This window comes from Eulemur rufifrons, chromosome 13, assembly GCF_041146395.1.
Source record: "Eulemur rufifrons isolate Redbay chromosome 13, OSU_ERuf_1, whole genome shotgun sequence".
Lineage (NCBI taxonomy): Eukaryota > Metazoa > Chordata > Mammalia > Primates > Lemuridae > Eulemur > Eulemur rufifrons.
The window spans coordinates 13,632,294-13,649,013 of record NC_090995.1 but is presented as its reverse complement, the minus strand read 5'-3'; positions in this window follow the sequence as shown (position 1 = coordinate 13,649,013).

The window sequence follows — 16,720 nt, the reverse complement described above, 5'->3', positions numbered from 1 at the left end:
CACCAGTAGGGGACAGGGCTCCAGACAGACCAGGCCCAGAGTCTGGAATTACTGGAGAGAATCAGCAAGAAGGCAGGAACCAATGGGCAATACTGTCAGAGACCCTGAAGTGGAAGCCGTGTGCTCTGCCTCACTTTGTTCTCCCTCCCGGCTAAGCGTGGGCGGCCCTGCTGCAGCCCACCGCAGTGGAGCTTACTAGCACCACAACCTTGAGGTCTACGGGGAAGTTCTTACCTCGCCTGGTGCACGGGCTGAGCCGCTGGGCTCCCTGTGAGGTCAGGACTGTGGTATATCCAAGTCCTCGTGGGCACCCTTTTACCTGGTAGCCAGACAGGAACACCCAGAGCTTAACCAAGTGAGCCACAACCCGCTCAGTCTGTTCGTGATGGGTACGGGCAGTGCAACAGAGAAGCCACAGCTTTTGGAATTAGCAGTGAATGTTCACATACTCCCGCTGCTACGGTAACCTGAAAAATTCTTGGAATAAATCCAGTATCTTTTTCTAAGATGGCATGTGAGTATACCACGCACAGCAATGCCCCTACTAAATAAAATAGAGGGTTCATTTTCGATGACATCCCTACCTAATTAAGAAGTACGTTGCTAGGGACAGAGTAGAATAATAGGTATAGTGATGTTCCAGGCTGTCAGAAGAGGCAATGGGTTAGAACAGGAAAATGTCTAAATACCTCTGAGCTACCAGCGACGGAGTCGAAAGCCATGCACAGGGATCGGGAGGCGGCGTTCTGTTCTACACCCCGAGACACATGCATCCGGCCCCACGGTTTTCCTGCAGCGCCACAGTGGCAGAAGGCCTTGCGAGCTGAAAGCCCAGGAGCTGCACAGAGCAGATGCATTTGGCGGCAGTTCAGACATAATTCGCAGCCTGAAAAACAGCCCACTTCCCTGTGCGGTTTTGTTCAAGGTCAGGACTATACTCGGAAGAAAACCTCCTATGCGTGAGTCAAGCAGCCAAATACAATTATGGTTAAGACTCTCCGGCACCAGCACCTCCAGGGTCACGGGCGCCGCTGGAGCCGCTGCTTTATCATCTCCGCAGGTCAGGGTGACCCACGGCCATCCAGGAGCCCTCAGTCAGCCTCCCTCAAGGTCACCAGCGTTGCCATTTTCGTGGCCTGAACAGCACCACCTACTCTTTCTGACCCCAGTTCGCCAGTTTCTGGCCGCAAACTCCACCTTCCCTCCAACATCATTCAGAGCTTAAGGGCTGTCTCCTCACTTCAGTCCGTGCTACCGTGACACGGGCCAGCACCTGCACAGGGCAGGATGCCCCAGAAAATGGCCCTGCTGGCTTTCGAACAAACCGCAGAGGCCCAGGGCCTGCTCCACCGCGTTCCAATCTTATAGACCCGAGGTGGAGCCCAGGAATCTTCATCAAAAACGAGCGCTTGGCCAGGTGCGGTGGCTCACGCCTGTAATCCTAGCACTCTGGGAGGCCGAGGTGGGCGGATCGTTTGAGCTCAGGAGTTCGAGACCAGCCTGAGCAAGAGTGAGACCCCATCTCTACTAAAAATAGAGAGAAATTATATGGACAGCTAAAAAATATATAGAGAGAAAAAATTAGCCGGGCATGGTGGCGCATGCCTATAGTCCCAACTACTTGGGAGGCTAAGACAGGAGGATCCCTTGAGCTCAGGAGTTTGAGGTTGCTGTGAGCGAGGCTGACGCCACGGCACTCACTCTAGCCTGGGCAACAAAGTGAGACTCTGTCTCAAAAAAAAAAAGTCTAAAAAAAGAAAAATGGAAAAAAAAAAAGAGGAAAAAAAAAAGAAAAAAAAAAACCGAGCGCTTCAGGTTATTCTAATGCAGGTCAAAAGACCGTGTGGTGAAAAACAGTGAGTAAAGACACTGCAATGATGTCCTGGCCTTTGGACATATTTTAAACACAGAAAACAATAACTTTGGACAATTTTAAACTAAATATAGAAAATGTAAAAAAAAAAAAAACATTATAAATTCAGTACCACAGAAATTCTGACGTAGTCTTCTCCTAGCACTGGTGGTTTTACCTGGGATATAAACGCTCTGAAGTCTCATATTCATCGTGAGCTTCTCAAACTATTCACAAGAGGTCATAACTATTTTAGGCAAATTCTCATCCACAAATGCCCAAACAAACTCAGTATCTTATGCACGATTGTCAGGAGCTGAGAGAGATTAAGCATGGTACCATATCCTAACCCTACATATTTTCCCGTTTGGGTTCACAAGCCATGATCTTGGTCTTGTACTTTATTTTAGCAGCAATAATGATACTAGATTTATGCACCAAGGAAATGTGTGTTACATAATGCAGTGCTTGCTTTATAATTGATTTTCAAGCTGGTGGTGCCAAACCTAATGAAGGGACCACTTTATTTTTCATCTGCTAATTTCAACTCTCCCCCTGAGTCCAGATTTATCTTGCACTTCTAGAGATGTTCTCTACCTTTTTTCTCTCTACCACGACTATTAAAAGGTTATTTGGAGCCCTTTTATTACGGTGTTCACAGACCACATATTATTATGTCTGTCATAACTAAAGGGAAAAAAAACAGAGGAAGAAGAAGAGAAATGAAGAGGAAAAAAGGAGCAAGAAGATAAAGAGAAGGCGGCGCATGGCTTCTTAGCAATCCCTTCCGTGCAAGATTCGCTCCCGTTCCCGTGCACTCCTACAGTGCTCCGTGACATCTGTGCCACCCGGCACTGCCAGCTTTCCCTTCCCCCTGCCCAGTGACATGAAGCCCACACTGTCTCTCCCAACCCCAGTGACCTAGTCTGTGTGGTCCCCAGAGGCTCTCAGAAACGGAGCAAATACTCTCAAACATACCTGGTGCCCTGCCCGCCACATCCTCCTACCAGAGGAGACCACGCGGGTGCGGCAAAGGCACCCGCTCGTGCCTGTGTTGGGGACGCCCCGGCTCAGCTCACTGACGCTCCAGCAGCAACGTGGAGTCCACATGCTGCCTGGATCTGGTCACCCCGCTGGCGCTCTGAACAGTAGTCCAGCCTCTTTCCCTGCCACCCTGACCTGGCACTCAATGAACACTTACAACCATCAACTAGGTGCAGGTGCTATTTTTGATGCTGCAATGCAGAGTTTAATAGGATTCGGAGTTTGCAGTAGAGCAGGAAGGATGGACATAAAAATGGACAGACAGCCCCGCTGGAAGAGGTAATCAAAGATTCCCTCAAGGAGAAGTTGCCACGGTTGAGTCGTGAAGCATGAGCAGGAGTTAGCCAGCTGAAACAGTAGGAGCCAGGGTCCCAGTAAGCACAGGGGAAGTCAGCATAAAGAGAAGGGAATAGATTTGAGCAGTTCTTCAGAGGCTAAATCAATCGGATGTATCAGATAAGGAGAATTCTAGGAAGAGCCCCTGGTTTCTGACTCATGCGACTCAGCAGTGGGTTTAGCGGAACAGGGAAGGAGGAGGAGAAACTTACTTGGGAATATGAGGAGTTATTTATGAATTCATCATGAATTCCAAACCCCTTCCACAAGCCAAGTAGTCTCTGCAAATGTTGAAGCCTTTAAAAATGCCCCTGGCTGTAACATACAAGAGCTGTTTTCCCAAAAGGTTTGTTCACTGAGGTTTCGTGGTCTGGAATTCGGTTGGTACCTTCCTAACTCCGTTACTGAATGTCCACATACAGGGAAGGTGTGTTCTTATTTCATCAGTCTGCCCATCTGATGCTACCCGGTAAGCACCTACGCTTGGCTCCTGTTCACGCTTCCCCCTCTGGTGTCGTGGTGGCAAAGATCTGTGGCTGTGCCCCCGGTGACTCACGTCCCAGCACTGCCAGCAGGCAGGACAAGGGCTCCACAGTGTTGTTAAGAGAAAATCCTAAGTACGCTGTGATATCGTATTTCATATTTTAAAAATCACATGTGACAATTTGTTAGCAAGTATTACTTCTAGATGATAGATACATGGATATTTGTTACTTTGTTTTCTGTATTTTCTTTTTTGTAAACCATCCGATTTACTTTCCACAATATCAGCTCTGGTCTGGTTTGGATGTTTGGCTGTTGGGCTGATTTATTGGAGAGATATTTCCAAGGCTTCCACTAAGCAGAACCGTGACTGGCAGGGAGGGACAAAGAGCAGCATCCTTGACATCTAGGGACTCTGGTTGGCAAGTGAAATTGGCAGGCCGGGCGCAGTGGCTCACGCCTGTAATCCTAGCACTCTGGGAGGCCGAGTTGGGCGGATCGTTTGAGCTCAGGAGTTCGAGACCAGCCTGAGCAAGAGCGAGACCCCATCTCTACTAAAAAAAATAGAAAGAAACTATGTAGACAGCTAAAAATATATATAGAAAAAATTAGCCGGGCATGGTGGCACATGCCTGTAGTCCCAGCTACTCGGGAGACTGAGAGAGGAGGATCCTTTGAGCCCAGGAATTTGCGGTTGCTGTGAGCTAGGCTGACGCCACGGCACTCACTCTAGCCTGGGCAATAGAGTGAGACTCTGTCTCAAAAAAAAATAAAATAAAATAATGAAATTGGCAAAGCGACAGTGATGCTGAGTTTGGTCTGAGTTCCCTGGAGCTGGTCACTGTGCCCAGACGCTGCTCACCTTAACTCAAAGCAAGGTATTCTCTTTTCACTCCCTTTTATCAACATCTGTCTCTGTAAAGTCAGGGTTATCTGTAGTAAAAACAGACCTTGCTCTACACACCTTGCCAAAGACAGCATTGAAAAACAGCACAATTTTCGTGAATATATGTACCGAGGTGTTCATGAAGGTTTATAATAGCTGAAAACAGATACAGTCTGTTAGTTCCTGGGGGAAAAAACGCCAACGGATGCAGAGCTGAACAACTTTCGCCACCTTTCCTCCCCCTGGCTGGGGTCTGTGGTCAGCAGTCACCGTGCAAACCAGCAGGACCCCTGGAACGCCCAGACCAGCTCGGGCGAGGCGGGATGGCCCCGTGATGAAGGTCACAGCTGATCAAGTTAGACAGCCGGGGTTACCCCAGCTCCACCGTCCTGCTGTATTGCCCTGAGCAAATCGCTCAGCTAGAGCTGAATTCTAATTGTGAACTGGGGTATTAGCGGCTTCCTCCACACAGAACTGCGGCGAGGATTAAGTAAAGACAATGCCTGAAGCGCAGAACAATGTACGATGTGTTCCTATTTGTGCTGTGAAATAGGAGAAAGATATATGTATGTACATATCCATATTTTCTTGTTATGCATAAAATATCTCTGGGAGGATATACAAGAAATGAATAAGAGCCTTTTATTTTGGGGAGAGATGGCAACTCAATGGATGGGAGAGGGGAAATTTTTACTAAATACCTCTTAAAATTTTTGAATTTTGAACAATACAGATATAGTACCTGTTAAAAATTCACTGCTGTATCAAAAGACAAGATCTACAGAGTGCACATCATTCGATGAATGTTAATTATTACGAGGAGAATTGTCATCAGAACCATTATCCTTACCTAAGCTTCTGAGCCCGATAGCACTCCTAGGTTTCTCTAACAAAAAGTCAAACCCCCGGGAGGAACCCTGGAATCTTTCCAGAATCTTAAAGATTCAAGACTCTCCATGGCGGATCCAGAACTCACAAGACGTCACCCAGGTCTAAAATTCTACAACGCTAAGGTACGATCCTGCCATTCTCGAAGATGAAATCTAAGCAAGAAAATACTGACGCTAGCCAAGCAAGAATACGAATCCAGGACAAGCGGACAAGGGGAGAGACAGGGATAGGGAAAGCAGGAAGGAGGAAAGAGATTGGGGCAGGGGGAAGGGAAAGGGCAGGAAACAGTCTTTAAGCGAGAGTGTGAGCACGACCCCGTTTCCATTTTTGCTCACCTAACTCCACTCAAAGTCCCTCCCCGACACTGCTGCTGGCTAAACACTTGCGCTATCCAGTTTGGGCAGCAAACAACTTAGACTCCTGCAGGCTAAGATTGAACAGCCTCACCCAACAAGCCAGGCCACGTGATGCCAGCTCCGGAAGGCAGAACATCTTGCAGTGGCAGGTCTGTCCTGCTTCCCCGGACGCCTCTCCAGAGCAAAAAGGGCAGCCTCCGTCTAGACACACCAGCAGTGGCACACTGGCTTGTCCCCAGGCTGGGCCAGCTCTGCAAGACCCCGTGAGCCCTCCGGAGAACATGGCCGCCTGATTCGAGGCACCTTTCCATGCTGTTGATGCTGGGCCTTGCCAACATCCCTTCTCTGGTCTCGATGTCACAAAGACACAAAAGTCACCAAACGGCATCGCAGTCTCAACCCTGAGGGCAGCGGGAGCCAGACAGCGGGTTACGGCATATTCTCACGTGCTGCGCAGACTGCCTCGTTGGGCAGTAAGTTATTTAAGCAGATCTGCATTTTTCTACCTTACCCTGTGCAGAAACTATTGGTTCCACTTGGGTGCACGCGAATATAGAGAGAAGCAAAAACACATTGTGATGTTCGTACTGGGAGCACTCAGATCATCAGGGATTGATCAATAGAGACACTCCATTGGATGCAGAGTTCTTCCCTTGGAGTCAGGTTGGTGCTCACGGTGTTTTTCAGCCCATACACCACGCTAACCTATTATTAACTCTCAAAGATTTATTTAATCATGGAGGATCAAGCCTTTCAGAAAATAATTAATTACAAAAGCTACTTAATATTCAGAGGTGTCACACAAGCAGAAAACTGGCATTCTCTGTTGGTGGTTTAATTAGACAAGAAGATGCAAAAAGCTGTCACTTGAGGGTGGGTGGCTGCGGGGAGGGAAGCCCTGGTAGGCGCTACCAGTTGGCCATCTGCACCAGACACAAAAGCTCGGCTCTTCAGCTGGCCTCCCTGCGAGCCCTCATGTTTGCAGTCTCCTCCACCGGCAGTTCCTCTCTGCAGCTCATAGCTGGAAGGCAGCAGGTATTCATGAACTGTAATCTCAGATCTGATGTTTCATGGACGTGGAAGGCTGGGAAAAACAAATTAACCACTTTGTGCCTCAGTTTCTCCGTCAGAAAAATACGATTCATAAATGTCATCCATCCATCTGCCTCCCAGAGCAACAGCTGCTGAACATTTTCTTTACAAATGGCCGGTAACATGCCAAGTAACAAAACAGGCCCGATGTTACACACTTTGATATGAATGTGCTGGCAAGAAATAGGAGAGCTGCTTAATTTCTCTGAGCAACTGATTCTTGATGATTTCGGAGGTGATTTTTCAAGTTGTGATTTTTCTGTGCTATTCCTCCTCCCCCATTTCTAAAAATCCTCCTTGGCCATCTGCTCTGTGGATAATTCTCTTCTCTTTAGTATCTTCATCAGACAATAAGGAATAATAAAACCAAAAATCACTACTGCAATTTATTGTATATTCACATTTAGTCCTTACAAGTGGGTGAGATCGGTATCAATATCATCATTATTTCTACTTTATAGATGAAACTGAAGTTTACAGAGCTTGGGTGACTTAATCAAAGCCCCCAAATTAAGTAGCAGTACTGGGATTAAAATTCGGGTTACTTAAAAAACAACAGTTCAGGTCACTTTGATTCCAAGATTACTTTTGCTATTCTGCCACAGAGGAGGGAAAAAAATATCCAACACACCTACACACATGGAATGGTCACCATTTCTGTTGTTTGGCAATTTTTATAAAATGTGGGAACAACAGAAATGACTCGATAAAATAAAACGCACTCTAAATGCAATGAGGTAACTTGGCTTGGATCCTGGAACAGAAGAAAAGACTTGGGAAAACTGATGAAGTGTAAACAATTGAGCTCATGGTGGGCAGTGCTAAAAAGAAAAAAAAAGAAAAGAAAGAAATCTGAATAAAATCTGAGTTAGGCTTTTAAAACAATCACTTCTAAGGAATTCTTGCTGCCTGTATCCAAAACTGTAAATACTATTGCCATTAGCAAGATTAAAAGTTGATAATTGTTTAGCATATAAGCATCGTTTTGAGTATTTATTTCACGTAACATCTAACCCATAAGCCTTTCCCCCTGAGAGTCTTGATAGGAAAAAAAACATTAATTTTGTATATTCATGATTTTCTTTACCTAAATAGCACAGACAATTAAGAGTTGATTAAGTAACCAAAAAATCAACCTGTACAGTGAAAAGGTTTTCATGTTTTAGAAAGGAAATAAAAATATTAATATTGATACTGCCTTAATTGATCAAGTATAGGACCTCTAATTCCCTTCTTTAAACAAATTTGTCTTCTATATTGCACAGGTTTATTTCATACATTATTGAATCAATCTGTTTTGAGTAAAATTAGATTTTGTTAATAATTTTTAGCATGCCGTAAGTTTCCAGTAAAAACATATTCGTAACAACATAGGTTTAAAACTACATAAGTTTTCAGATGAATAAAAGGGACAAAGAAAATAAAATACAGTCACATAAAACTAAAATAGGCCGGGCGCGGTGGCTCACGCCTGTAATCCTAGCACTCTGGGAGGCCGAGGCGGGTGGATCGCTCAAGGTCAGGAGTTCGAGACCAGCATGAGCAAGAGCGAGACCTCGTCTCTACTAAAAATAGAAAGAAATTATCTGGCCAACTAAAAATATATATAGAAAAAATTAGCCGGGCATGGTGGCGCATGCCTGTAGTCCCAGCTACTCGGGAGGTTGAGGCAGTAGGATCGCTTAAGCCCAGGAGTTTGAGGTTGCTGTGAGCTAGGCTGACGCCACGGCACTCACTCTAGCCCGGGCAACAGAGTGAGACTCTGTCTCAAAAAAAAAAAAAAAGAAAAAAAAAAACTAAAATAACATTAAAAATCTATATTTAATTTTAAAGTTTCCCATGCATTTATAAACATTTTTTTCCCTTTACTATACTTCTGGCCTGTGTACAAAATTTTGATGTAGCTATATAATGTGGAATTTTACGTGATTTCCATTTTCATTGTATTCTTGAATAAGCATTTTAAATTTTGTTTAGACAATGGACTTAAATCAAATCTAAATGAACTGTAAAAGAAAAGCTGAAACTAAATGATGTCTCAGAGCACTGAAATAAAATGAACCCAAATATTAATTTTTTTCCTGGCTCACAAACTTTGCCAAAGCTTTGTACTAACAAAACAAAAAACTGATGACTGGACTGACCTCAGATTGATACACATGTTGATATAATGTACCAGAAGAAAAACAGGGTGATTTAAATATTCTCTGCACCAGGTCTATACATTAATTCAAGTCTACACACTCTATCGAAAGCTCTATAGATATCGTTTAGAGCCCCTCTTGAGCTCAGTCCTATAAATGATGACTTTGATATTTCCGTCTTGTTTATAAACAAGGCTAGAGGTATCTAATTCTGCTCACTGTCAGGGACTGGTTGGAGAGCCAGCCCCTAGAAATCCGACTCTGCTTCAAGTAATACTAAGTTAGTTCCTTTTGAGCCTTCAGCACCGAAGGAATTCAGGTTCTATATGGAAAGCCCCAGGTGGAAAGTCCACCCAACTGGCCAACGGTCCTCCTCTCCACTACGGAACAAAGCTGGACCACAACCCATCGGAGCTCCAGATGTACCCAAGCATGGCCGCATCTCACCCGGGACAGGCCCAGATCCAGGAAATGCTGAGAGCAAGACTGACACCCCTCGCTGCTGATCTGTGCTTAGAATCTGGCGTCAGGAGACACCTTTAGAAACGGAAAGAACTGCTCCAGTCACTCAGAAGAGCTGCTGACATGTGCTTAGAGTTTGATTTTGCTGGAGTGAGGATGAATTTTACAGGGCTGCTTTCAGTTCCTTCAATTGTCAACATTTAGGTGAAAGAGCTAAAACTGTGATTTAGTGCTGATGAAACTTGCTAAGTTTTGTGACGTGCAAATAGCTAGTTGATGGATTTGATCACTGAATTCCCTGAGTCTATGGTTTGAATATCGTCTGTACCAGGGGTCCTTGGGGTGCACGAATAGGTCTGGGAATAGGGGAAGCTGTTCACAAACTCCTTGATGTGAAATTTAGTACACATGTGCATTTCCCTGGGTAGCAGGCCCCCTACTTCTCATTCTCAAAGGAAGCCTGAACTCAAAAGAAGTTAAATCCTACTAGATAAGAGCCACCGCGTGGTTAGAGAACCAAAGGGCATCTCAACAGATAGGAAAGTTTCTCAGATGCTGTTATGGGCAGAATTGTGTCCCCTCAAAATTCATATGTTAAACCTTAGCACCTCAGCATATGACCTCATATAGAGTGTGGAGCTTTACAGAGTGAAGTTAAAATGAGGTCACTGGGGTGGGCCCAAATCCAGTATGACTGATGTCCTTTTAAAAAGAGGAAATCTGGACACAGACATGGACAGAGCAAAGACTATGTCAAGGCACAAAAAGAAGACGGCCTTCAGAAGGACCACCCTGACAACACCTGGATCTTGAACTTTTAGCCTCCAGAACTGTGCGAAAATAAATTTGTTGTTTACGCCACCCAGTTTGTATACTCTGTTATGGCAGCCCTAGCAAACTAACACGGATGCTCCATCTATTCATTTCAGAATGTGTTTACTCCTCGTCAGGAAAAATGGAAAAGGCTATTTGCAAGTAGAAAGTCTCGAGTGTTCATGTTTTCTTTCCATATACAAGGCCATAAAAACTGGAAAATTAAATATGCTCACCTGCTTAACTAATCCATTTCTAAAAAGGGTAAAGAACATAAAAATTATTTTTTCTCAATTCGTTGAGAGAACAGAACTGTAAATTGTGAACTAGCATCTTATACCCTACACTCCCTTCTTTCTCTCTCTCTCCATGGATCTCCTCTGAGCTCTGCGGAAAAACACATGACATTTAAAATGATATCTTTTTGGGGGGGTGGGGAAGGGAGGGATATATACCTACATGACGGGTGCAACGCGCACTACCTGGGGAACAGACACGCCTGGAGCTCTGACTTGGGGGGAAAGGCAGTACATGGGCAATGTATGTAACCTGCAATTCTGTATCCCCCATAACAATAAGATGAAATAAAAATAAATAAATAAAAATAAAAAATAAAATGATATCTTTTTAAACAAAGCAATACGTGGTTATTATAAATAAATTTTTAAACATAGGTAAGCAAAAAGAGAAAACCAGAACTTCCCATAACTGTTAATAATATTTGTTACCATATTTTTATTGCTGTCAGATGACAACCTGGTATTTTCCACAAAACTATGAAGCCATCTTGTCTTTTTCAAGTAAGCAGTCATTACACAGATGACTCAATAATATATGAAATGTAAAGCTGTCAGAATTATTTTGAAAAATCATTAGTGAGTGCTCATTAATAAAGCATGTGAACAATAACAAATCTGTATTGCACGCTTAAACATTTGCTAAGAGGATAGCTCTTATGTTAAGTGTTCTTATCATAAAAAAATAATAAGTAAAGAGGGCAGGAGGAAGCCATTTGAGGTGATAGATATGGATATACTGATGTATACTTATCTCTAAACTCCTCAAGCTGCAGACATTAACTACGCACAGCTTTTTGTTCGGCAGGCATTCCTCAATAAGTGGTTTTTCAAAAAGAAAAAAGAATGCGCACAATAATTACGTAAAGAGATCGTATTTTATCAAACGAGTCACTTAAGAAGATCACATGTGAATTGAGAGACGTTATTTACATTCATAGCAGAAATAACAGAATTAATCACGTTAGGTCTCATAAATAATTATTACTTCAATAACTAACCTCCCACATGCAGAAGGCTCTAGTGATCAAGGGAAATACTGAAAGGCATGAAGACAACATCGAGCGGCAAGACCACGTACCAAGGTGGGCAGAGGTTACAGTGCCGGGCCGAGGGCGCACACACCCACACGGGAATAATCAGGCAGCACGTGAGGAGCGGAAAAGCAAAATAACCCCTAACAGGAAATGAGAGAAGGTATTCAATATGATTAAAAGAGCATTAAATCAGGGAAAACAGAAGTAACTCGGAGGAAGGGAAATGCCAGCAAAATGTTCCCAACGCTAAAAATGATTGAAATATTAGAAACAATCTCCTAAGGAAAATTATGTAAGAGCTATGACTTAAAAAATGGAAAATGTGTAGATTTATTATCTACTTACCTTATTTCATGAAATAATTCTGATTTTGCAGTAATTTCTGAATGAGTCCCTCCTATACCTTTTACGTCTAGGAGGCTGGTGTAGAACTCCAGTGTGAAACTAGGTAAATATGACCTATTTGGTGAGTAATTTTTAATGGAAATATATTTTAAACATCCTTATATATTTCTATACCATTCCTTTTTGGTAAGAAAATAAATTGGCACCATATCATGAGTGCTCTTGGCATCATTCACCAAAATTTTACGTGCACATACTTTCTATTGTAAGAATTTACTTCAGAGATTTTATCCACAAACTTCTTGAACAATACACATAAATATTAATACAAATACAGTTGACCCTTGAAGAATGTGGAGGTTGGCTCACCAACGCAGTTGAAAATCTGCATATAGGCCGGGCGCGGTGGCTCGCGCCTGTAATCCTAACACTCTGGGAGGCCGAGGTGGGCGGATTGTTTGAGCTCAGGAGTTCGAGACCAGCCTGAGCAAGAGCGAGACCCCATCTCTACTAAAAATAGAAAGAAATTATATGGACAGCTAAAAATATATAGAAAAAATTAGCCGGGCATGGTGGTGCATGCCTGTAGTCCCAGCTACTCGGGAGGCTGAGACAGGAGGATCGCTTGAGCCCAGGAGTTTGAGGTTGCTGTGAGCTAGGCTGACGCCACGGCACTCACTCTAGCCTGGGCAACAGAGTGAGACTCTGTCTCAAAAAAAAAAAAAAGAAAATCTGCATATAACTCTGACTCCCCAAAAACTTAACTGCCAATAACCTCCTGTTGACCAAAAGCCTTACCAATAACATAAATGGTCAATGCAAATATATTTTGGTTTTTTGGGGGTTTTTTTGTTTTTCTTAAACACTGTGTTTCCAGTAAGCAAATATATTTTATATGTATTATATACTATATTCTTTCTTATTTCTTTTCTTTTTTTTTTTTTTTTTTTTTGAGACAGGGTCTCCCTCTTTCACCTACGTTGTGGCTCAGTGGCACGATCATAGCTCACAGCAACCTCAAACTCCGGGGCTCAAGGGATCCTCCTGCCTCAGCTTCCTGAGTAGCTGGGACTACAGGCACGAGCCACCATGCCCGGCTAATTTCTAAAATTTTTTTGTAGAGACGGAGTCTCACTATGATGCCCAGGCTGGTCTCGAACTCCTGGCCTCAAGCGATCCTGCTGCCTTGAGCTCCCAAAGTGCTGGGATTACAGACGTGGGCCACCACGCCCAGCCTACACACTGTACTCTTACAATAAAATAAGCTAGAGAAAAAATATTATTAAAAAAATCATAAGGAAGAGAAAATATATTTACTGTGCCTTAACCGGAAGTGGGTCATCAAAAAGGTCTTCATCCTTGTTGTCACAGAGCAGGCTGAGGAGGAGGAGGAAGAAGTGTTGGTCTTGCTGTCTCTGGGCACAGGCAGAAGAAATTCCAAGTGGACCTGTGCTGTTCAAACCTGTGTTGTTCATCCTCTCTAATAACCTACAAAAATAAAATTAAAACAATTAAATGCTATTTTTATCTATCAGTAATCTGACAAGCAAAGCTTTTTTAAATATAAAATCCAATACGAGTGAGAGTTCAGGGAATGGGGAACTTTTATTCACAGCTGGTAAGAGAATAAAAGTGTCTAATCTTTCTGGAAGGCAATTTATAAATACGTACTTTAAAAATCTTCTAAAAGTATGTCATTTTATATGCTAAAAATCCACTTCTAGAAATTTATGCAAGGCTACCGCTTATCGTAGGAGATATGTATCAGAGTATTCATATCAGCATTGGTAATTAAAGCAAAAAACAAAAACTGTAACCAACTAAAATTCCAATAAAGGAAGACAGATTAAACAAATATATATATTTACTTATAGAAATATATTAAAATATTCTATATTTTTCCATTTTTGTGCAATAGACATTGTCTTAGGCCACTTAGTGTTGCTATAACAAGGTACCATAGACTGGATAATTTACAAAGCAAAGAAATTTATTTCTTACAGCTCTGGAGGCTGAAAGGTCAAGGTCAAGGGCCACATCGGGCAAGGGCCTTCCTGCTGCATCACCCCAGGGCAGAGGGCAGAGGGCAGAGGGCAAGAAAGCACATTGCAGAGCAAGAGAACGAGAGGGGGCTAAACTGGCTTTTATTAACTATGACAGAGCCACTCTCTCAATAATTAACCCACTCCTGCAGTAACAACATTAATCCATTTGTGAGGGCACAGGCCTCCTGACCTAATCACTCTTACACGTCCCACCTCTCAGCAACTGTTGCGTTAAGTTGCCAACACACAACTTTGGAGGTCACATTCAGACCACACCAGACATGTATTCATTGCTTAACTGGGTATATTCTTTAATTTCTTGGATAAAAATTAAAACTTTCACTCAGCCTGTTTTCTAGTGATAAAACTTCATTCCAAATGAAGTAAGTGTATGGGATGGTGGAGTGGTGGTGGGGTATGCAATTAATGGAGGCTCCCGGCTTAGCAAGATTCCCATGAATTAAGCTTTAACTATAAATAAAAATGTAATCAATAAGTCATTAATACCTGTCAAGCAAAATCAAATCCAGAAACTGCAAACGCAGTGAGATTTCACAGCTCAGAGGTTTATTAATGAGATGCAAAGACTTCCACTTCCAACAAGACTCCACATGTCCACCCCTAGTGGAGAAATGCTGAAGCCACAGCCACATATGAGCAGTGATACAATTTAACTTTCCAAGTGAATCCTGTTAAACTGGACATGTCTTACACTTCAGCAGAGAGAGTGCACTCCTGCAAGATTGGCACGGTGGAAGAAGGGAAACAGCTGTTCTTTCTGCTTCCTCCGACAGCGGTGGCAGATAGGGACACGTGAGTCCCCAGATGTGTTTCTGCAGTGGCCGCTTTGTTTCCCTCTCATTTATCCGCCCAGAGCCGGGGGAAGCTCTGAGGCCACCAACCTCATCCCCTACGGTTTCCTGTCTCTGGGTGGCACCAGCTCTCTGCTTCTCTGTGGCAGTGAACTGAAGCCACTGGCGGTCCCCATGATTGTCACTCTTCCAGCCTTTCCCATAGCTTTGTAAGCACCTCTGTGACTTCGCTAGTTCTTTTCATGTTTGAAATGCCTTATGGGGGTTTTGTTTTTCTGACCGAACCCTGCTGGACACAGCCTGGTGATACCCTGAAAGAGACATGTCACGTCTCTGCACGAATGGCAGTTGTCACCGTCTTGAAATGAAAGGATATGGATGATCCCAGGATTTTCTTTAAGATGCCTTTAGAGATTCTTTCTAAAGAGGCTTCTTCGTAATTCTCTAGCTGGGACTTGGGAGATCACTCACAGAACGAAAATGGACCCTTAAACATAAACAGAATAAGTTTTCTCAGACATCCCAAACCTGGAAGCACAATGCACGTTCGGTTGGAAAAGACCCCTGTAGGCTCCAAGAAGGGCAACATCAAGTCAAAGCCCATATAACCATTCCCGGTTAGCTGAATTATCCATGTAGGGAAATGCTCCTAAAACACCAGCTTCCTTCTGCTCTGCTAAATTTCATGATTCCCACTGCTTCATGACTCTTTTCCAAAGGATTTGCACCTGCACCTGTCACTTCAAAAACAATACTTCCTCCGTGCATTCCTTTTCCATCCAGCCCCCCAGCTTCTGAGCATTCATTTCCACGTTCTAAGTGCTACAGAGGCCAGACACGCGAACACCCCATCTAGTGTTGTCGAGGAGGAATATATGCCGTATACACAAATTTTCTAATATACTAAAATGGCAAGGTTTTAATTCCAAATATTTTGGTGCAAATCTAAAATGCATTAAACCCTTCCTTAATTTTTAAAGGAAAAAAAAAATCTGAGTCAATAGCACATAGTTGAAAAGCATACGGGTTATTCATTCTCAGACGACCTAAACTGGGGTCTGAAATCTGCCGCCTGCGTGACCTCGGTTGGGGAATTCAGCTTCTCTGAAACCCCATTTCCTCCTGTGCAAAACACAGATAGCAGCAACCCAAGAGGCCACACACATCCCGCGGGCAGCAGTTCTCCAAGTGTGGCCCCAGCTGACAGCAGCCCCGGGACGTGGGAACTTGCTAACAAGACAGATTTGGGCCCCGCTCCAGACCTACCGACTCAGAAACCCCGTGGGGAGGGCGCTGATCTGTGTTTTAACAAGCCCTCCCGGTGATTCTCATGTGTGCTGCCATCGGGATTTTGTGTTGATTTAATAAGAACACAAAACGGAAAGAGCGGTGTGTAGGAAAGCTATGCAAATACCAGCTCATAGCATCGTGAACACCGATGATTGCGCTATTCGGCGAGGTACTGACTGCGGCCAAAGGTCACTTCCTGGTTGTTTCCTCCTAAACTAAACGGCCTCGGACCATTGTGCCAAAGAACTAGAGAAAATTTTTACAAAATGCTTCTGCTTTCAAGAGTTCTTCAGTCTCCCCGCTCTGCTGTCAGCTGTCATTTCTCGCAGAAGTCAGCGGATCCTGCCACTGTCCGCAGCCGCGTCCACGCACGGTTGTTCTGAGCAACTGCCTGAGGGCAATTCTGTCTCCCACGGAGTGATGTCTTGCACAGGTCGCAGCTTCAAGCCTCTCCTGCGGCCAGTTCCCAGTGTGTGTCCTGAACGGCTGAGGCTGCCGCCTTCCCGACCTCCGGGTAAGAGGAGGTTTCATAGGCT